Source organism: Pieris napi, chromosome 5 (genome assembly GCF_905475465.1).
Source record: "Pieris napi chromosome 5, ilPieNapi1.2, whole genome shotgun sequence".
Classification (NCBI taxonomy): domain Eukaryota; kingdom Metazoa; phylum Arthropoda; class Insecta; order Lepidoptera; family Pieridae; genus Pieris; species Pieris napi.
In genome coordinates, this window is record NC_062238.1 from 7,181,710 (window position 1) to 7,189,167 (window position 7,458).

The 7,458-nt window shown below is 34.0% G+C and overlaps 1 long non-coding RNA gene across 1 annotated transcript in view; it reads left to right on the forward strand.

The window, feature by feature from the left end:
• Positions 1-4,414, forward strand: part of LOC125049596 — a 65,119-nt gene extending 60,705 nt beyond the window's left edge. The window contains exon 3 of the long non-coding RNA XR_007117032.1: positions 4,251-4,414. This is a non-coding gene — a long non-coding RNA (uncharacterized LOC125049596). The remainder of the gene's footprint in view (positions 1-4,250) is intronic.
• Positions 4,415-7,458: the final 3,044 nt, after the last annotated feature.

Consider the following 7,458-nt stretch of genomic DNA (forward strand, 5'->3'; position numbering starts at 1 on the left):
TTAAAATTCAAAATCATTTGTTTTATACCATATAGAAAGTGTATAAATACAAATGACTTGTGGCAAGTATATACATATATAATATAAAAAAAAAAAAACAAGAAAATATAGGATAGGGTCAAACGAGCCCACGGGACTCCCAAAATGGGCAATCATCGCAGCCCATGGATACCAATTTTAGTGGGTGCGTTGCCGACCTTTGAGGCATTTATTTTTTATTACTTACATTTCGTTGTGAATACATACCATACCATACATGATTAGTGGAAAAATATAATTATACAATAAAATACCGATACCGGTAAAGGGAAGCGTTCTAATATTATGTAACAATTTTTTTCCTTTGGGGATTGAATTACGCGTTATTGTTAATATTATTTTCGCCTTTCCAGTACTTTACACCACATAATGGTAACTTTTAGGTATAAAAAGTCACTGGGTGGTCACGTTTTACTATTGGGTACAGAAAAACGTTACGGCGCGTTACATGGTGGGGGGGTCAAGAATATCCAAAAATTGCGTGACGTAATACTCAAACGCTCCCATACCAATACCGAGTATTGGGGAGTAAATAAAAAAGCATAGTTGTACTTTACACTGCTTGTATGTTTACAGGATATTTTATTTTCCCATGCACCTTTTTACCGTTCACCACAAGTTCCTCCTAAGGTGGCGACTGATCGAATATTCGCTCGATGTGAGCACGTTACAAGTCGAATATTCGGCATGTCAGTACATCGAGCCGAGCAGCGCGGCTGTCGGTTTTTTGGCGAATCCCTTTGAATGTTACATTACAAGTCAGTTGCCAACACCTCTACGTCCGCCATTTTGACTGAAACTGTGGATGGGATGGAGCACAGGCGAATCGCGAATATTCAGGTGTTGTGAGAATTATGAGCATGCTCATAACGAACAAATATTCACATCGAGCGAAAATTCGATGTCGGTCGCCACCTTTAGATGAAAAAAAAACTGCCCGTTTCAATAAATTCCAATTTAATTGCTCAACAAAATAATTTTACATAATTTTTCTCTTTGAATGGCGCTGCAATCCGACCTCGTACAAAGAGTTCTTTTATGTTTCAAGTACGGACCCGAATTTTATTGTTCTAATTTTTTCGGGTCACATCTCACAGAGATTTTAATATTTTTTAGTTCATTTGATCTTTATGATTCCTATAAGTAATAATTTAAATTAATATGTGTAAAGGTCGGATACTACCAGTGCTGTTTATGGCCCAATAATAGACATAATATTGTCTTAACGTGATTTAAAAATAAATCTTTCACAAACTTCTTTCTTTATCTTTATCACATAATTAATGTAATCACTAATAATAATAATAAATCTTTAATCTAATAATAAAACAAACCAAGTGCACCCCAAGCTTAGACAATACTTACGGTGCTAATCATATAGTATAACTCCAAATTAGGTAGGTTAATTTTCTAATTTACATAACATTATCTTATATATATAAAATTCTCGTGTCACAATGTTAGTTACCATACTCCTCCGAAACGGCTTGACCATCTTTTTTTTCATCAAATTTTATATGCTTATTCAGTAGGTCTGAGAATCGGCTACTATCTATCTTTCAACCCCCTTAGTGATAAGGGATGTCCACCTCAAACAATTTTTTTTTAATGATACAGCATACAAAAATACATATGACCCCTATTTTCACCACTCTACGATCAAGCCCTATTTTTTATTATTGTAGATAGCTATTTTTAACTAAAAAATATTTCCTAGAAATAATATACATGGCAAAACAAACGTTTGCCGGGTCAGCTAGTAATATTATCAGACCGTGTACTCTATGTATATTCGTGTACCCTCGCGATATCCCAGGCATCCCATTATTCCATTTGTCCCTCCTTTCCGTAGAACGCGTTTTGGTCATAGCTCACCGATGTCTAGATTAAGCATTCTGTTAAACGAGCTAGGTCTGGATATCCATAGTTGTTCCCCTCACACTATAAAAACGATTTTTGTTTGGTTTTTTGTGTTTTTTTTTATTAGTAATTGTTTTTGAAGTTATACTTCTTTAGGCGCGTTATGAAAAATTAATGAGAGTGAAATTTTACGATGCGCGCGCACCGTGACACAAAATTAACAGAACGAAGTTGCCCACGGAAGATGCACGGCATTGGACATAATTTAAAAACAACATTCGAATAATAATACAATTTATGTTACACTTAATGTAAGATTATAATAATAAATATTTATTTATTTAATTTTTCAAATGTAAACTGATCTTTATTGACTATAATGACTCCTTTTCCAGTCTTTCATTATTTAATTGTAATTATTTATTTGCATGCAATCAAAAACTATTTCTAATAATGCCAAAAGAAGTATAACTTCTTACGCGCGTACATAAGTACACGCGCCCTTTTTTTTGTAATGTTTGTTTTGTTTGATAATTGATTTGATTGATATTTGTATGATCTCTACATGTATGTCCTGTTTGCCTTTAAGTGCTTGTCACAATAAAAATTGTATTCTGTGTTTTTACCAATGTATCAGTGTGCCGAGCGTTAGCAAGCATCAATAAAAAAAAAGCCTACGGTAGTAAAACAGGAAGCAGAAAGTGCCTTTACAAAATGAAAAACATCGTCGATATTTGAGGTTTTAAATATATTTTTGAACATGACCGTAAATGACAAGAAGTCTCGTAATTTTATAGAAAAAACCAATTGCATTGTAAAATGTTAATTTTACCAGTGATTTATTTCTGTAATACTCATTCGTTAATCGAAAAAGGCGAGGTATTCGATTAACACAAATCGAGTAAGCACCTCATACGTGACAGAAACGATATTTAACGTCAAAAACTATCGACGCATCCGCACGCAAAATGTTATAAAATAAATCGCACATTTTATATTCAAACTATCCACATGCATTTATTTATTCGATGCACGATCATCGTAAAAATCAAAATTTATGATTGAAGCGATTGTATGCATCATTTTACACTAAGGGTCTGTTTCACAATGTACGGATAAGTTCTACATAAGTTCCAAATTAGCTATTTATTACTTATTGGTAGGATAAACACTATTGTTGCGTTTCACGACTGTCAGATAGCGCTATTCGTCACATAAAGTCCATCATAAGTTATGAGTCCGATGAATGTCAAATAGCACAATTTATCTTCCAAATAATTTATGTGTTGCATAGCTATTTGGTACCTTATCCATACATTGTTAAACAGACCCTAAAACTAACAAGATGATAAAATTCTAAATGTTGTCTTTTCACTTTACTTAACTTACTACCACGGCGCGACTGCTTAGTGCGGAAGTTATGTGGTGCATACCCACAAAACCCCAAGGCGCCACCAACAATCGCCTTAGATGGGATGCGGTAACAGCAAAGCCTTATCCGCTTCCCGACATGCGATGCGACGGTTGCGTCCGCCTCTTCACGCCCATTGTTGGTTTGTGAACTTACTTGACACAGCCAGTATCCTTTAGAGACCGGGCAATACGCTTTTAGGAATAACTAGTCTAGGTCTAATACTTGCAGTGATAGATCAACATCCCTTTTTTTAAACGCATGGATTCTCCGCAATAGATGTCGTATAATAATTCAATGTGAATATTTATCACGTATAAACATCTTCAAGGAAACCACCAATTCAGATTTGATGTAAAAATATTTTAATAATATTTGCAGGAATGTCCTTTATAATTCACTGTTATCTAAAGATAGTTGAGAGTGGAGATCTAATGTTTTACGGTAAAAACTTGTAACAAGTTTTGCGAAAAGGTACTTTTGAAGTGTCTTATGCAATGGGAGTCGTATAAATAAATAAGTAAGCATACGAGGTAGGTCGTAGAGAAATACCCCTATTACACGTTCAATCTTAGTCACGTTTAATATTCATAAACTTTGCATTGAAGAGATCCAAGATATAACTTAATATTTGTATGAAATATATTTTTAAGCTTACCACAACCACAAACAAATCTTTTATCCTTTAATTCTTTATGAATATCATAGATTATGTGACCTTAACAAACAAAGGTTTTTGTATATCAATTATATTATAAAGATACGTAAAAGAACATTCGGGACAATACCTTTGTTCATGCGTAAGCGTTTACACTTTACTGTCAAAAGTTCCTTTCGATCATTCACTTCCAAGTAAAGCTCGGAAGGTAAAAACAGATATTAAAAAATTAAAAATACATTTTATATAAATTATATTAAATTAAACCTTCTCTTGTTTCAGATAGACACGAAAATTCCTCGACAATGGAGCCCCGTTTCGACAACATCACGGAGCGAGCGAAACGCGCACCGCCCATCCTAAGCGACTCTTATGTGTACAGTTGAAGCAGCGATGGTGAAATAGTGTAGTGTACAATGAGCTTATAAGTGTATAACGAGTGACGTGATGCCTTACTACGGCTATCGGGAGGGGTCGGACTCTAGTGGGGGTTGTTCGGAATCGGACGGGGGTGAATCGGACTCGGAGGGGGGGATAAGTACCGAGAGTACGGTGGGCCAGGGGCTACCCTTTCCTGGGTTTACCCCGGTTGCACTTCGGTATCTGACGCAGGACACCAGGCCGAGGAGTTGGTGTCTCAAGCTGATTACCAATCCATATCCTTTTTGATATAAACGAGAGTTATGACTCGACTTAAGTGTATTGAATAGCTTTCTGAACTTTGACACAATACGACAAATTGTATTATTAAGTATTAACATTTACGGTTGTAAATTTTAACTGTTCAGCACGGTAAATCAAATCTTAAAAGCATATGCTGACAAAATTATAACTTTAACAGCTAAATTTTATTTTATTTGCTTATAAATTGCTATGTCTACTAATAAACAGAGATACTTGTATAGCAAGTGCCAGTATGAAACATTTTTTAGAGAATCAGTAGAAGTAAAACTCCTAGGAAACTTTTACATTATATATTGTTCCGCGCCTTATTAATTGTTTAACCCTCGAAATAACACCTAACAAGCAAGGGTAAACCCTTAAAAGGACAACTTGAGGTGGCTTGGTTCCATATAAATATTTTTCGTTTAGTTTGTTTAATCTCTCTGTTTTTGTTTTGTTTGTATTTTTTCTCTTAACACAGTAGTTTCTAAGTTAAGTTAGTTCTGTGGTGTGGCCCTACGTGTACTAAGATCAATAACAACCCTTTAGTGGTTTTTGGCTTTCTAAGTTTATTTATAAGCAATAATAATAAAACAAATCAACCAATTATAGGTCAATACAATATATTTACCTAATGTATAAAAGTTTTGAAATAAATCTTGCCACAAATTATTACCGACTTAGAAGTTGGTCTACAACAGTGAGGTTACGCTATAAAAACACTCCCACTATGTGTATTTGTCAAACATACCTTTACATAAGCAACAATTTTCATTTGAAAAATTCAAGCGAAAACAAATGAAAATTGGCATACCTTTGACATGGTAATCATTCAGCATCAAAGGGTGCGGCTGTCATTTAGACTGACATTAATCGTATGCAAAGCATTGAATTGCTCATTTGAATCAGTTATCGGAGCTCGTGACGTACGGTGTGGCTTCTGAAGATTAATTATTCCTGTCGTGGAATTTGTAAAATCCCTTCCATTTCTTCAAATAAATCAACGAACGTACGTGACTGGGGAATTTGGTTTTATGTAACGCCCGAACAATACCTATTAGGCGTCAAATCTAATATATAAAATTCTCGTGCCACAACGTTCTTTCCCATACTCCTCCGAAACGGCTTGACTGATTCTTATGAAATTTTTTATACATATTCAGTAAGTCTGAGAATTGGCTACTATTTATCTTTTAAAACCCCTAAGTGATAAGGGATGTTCACCGCAAAAAACATTATATATTTTTTTAGACAAAATATTTTGTTTTATTATATATGATATTAAATACAAAAATACAAACAACCCTTAATTTTCACCCCCTCTACGATCAATCCCTATTTTTTATTATCGTAGAAAGCTATTTTTATTTAACTAAAAAAATGTTTCCTAGAAATATACATGGCAAAACAAACGTTTGCCGGGTCGGCTAGTATAATCTCTATATATTAAGCAAAGACTTAATAGTATAAAGAAATTTATGTTGGCAAGTCACTCCGTAGGTAGCATGCCTGTAACCACTGAAGTCCGACATTTCATTCTTAGTGTAATTTTTTTTTTATTAATAATGTAACTATACGAAATTCAATGTATCCGTCCTAGGACCCACGGTGCTCTTGAAGGACTTCATGCAAAGTATTTTTGGAATGTACTTGTTATTGAGAACCCAATGTCACTGATATGTGTCTATGTCACCGTAAAATTGTAAACACCGTTAGATTGTAATCTATCTCGCGAGATTGTAAACTGTCGAAATATTGTGAACCTCAACGAACTGCTTACAATTTAACGTATTATAATTCGGTAGATTGTAATCTATCGAAGTAAAACCGTCAAATTGTGAAACGGATCGGATTTGTTGAACGGAATATTTCATTTCCAACACTAACTTAGTTATAATTCAAACTTCTTTGGTCAATCACAGATTAATTTACTTCCCAACAATTTCATATAACTAATTCTAAAGCTGTGAGTTACTTTCAACACGACATCAATTTACATTCATCAAAACAATCAATTTACATTCGACAACAAAAGAATTAACAAACAAATATGGTGGCGCGGGGCATATCCGTTCAACCAATCAGCGTGCGAGGTGCGATCCGTTTCACAATTTGACGGTTTTCACTTCGATAGATTACAATCTACCGAATAATAATACGTTAAATTGTAAGCCGTACGCTGAGGTTCACAATCTTTCGACAGTTTATAATCTCGCGAGATAGATTACAATCTAACGGTGTTTACAATTTTACGTTAACATCTATAATACAAGAAATACATTTCTTTGTTTACATAAATTGTGGAAAAGGCGACCTTGCAATAAGAAAAAGTTATACTATAGCCACAGATTACACGAAAATATAACACAAATTACACAATATTAAAGAAACAGAATCCATTAGCCTTGATGCTCAATATTAACCTTAATACACGATTAAAGCGTTCAAAACATCTGTATCCTTGTTAATAAGAATACAGCGATGACTAAATAAGCCAGACAAATATAAATCATTTATAACAACGCGTACTTCAGTTCAAACAAAAACCTAACAAAATGCGTTGAGAAGTTATACATAGTTCGTATAGATGCGGCTAACTATCGTATAAATTATGAAAAACGTATCTGGCTTGTTTCATCGTAACAACATGTGTACAATAAAGCGTGGTGTAAGGAACAAAAGTGAGCGGGATCATAAGAAGACGCTATATAAAGAAAATTATCATTTCAATAATGAATTTAATTTTAAAATACATAAAAAAATTATATCAGACTAAAATCTATATGGATTGGAGGCTTCTATACTAGTTTTTAATTTGAATTATTGT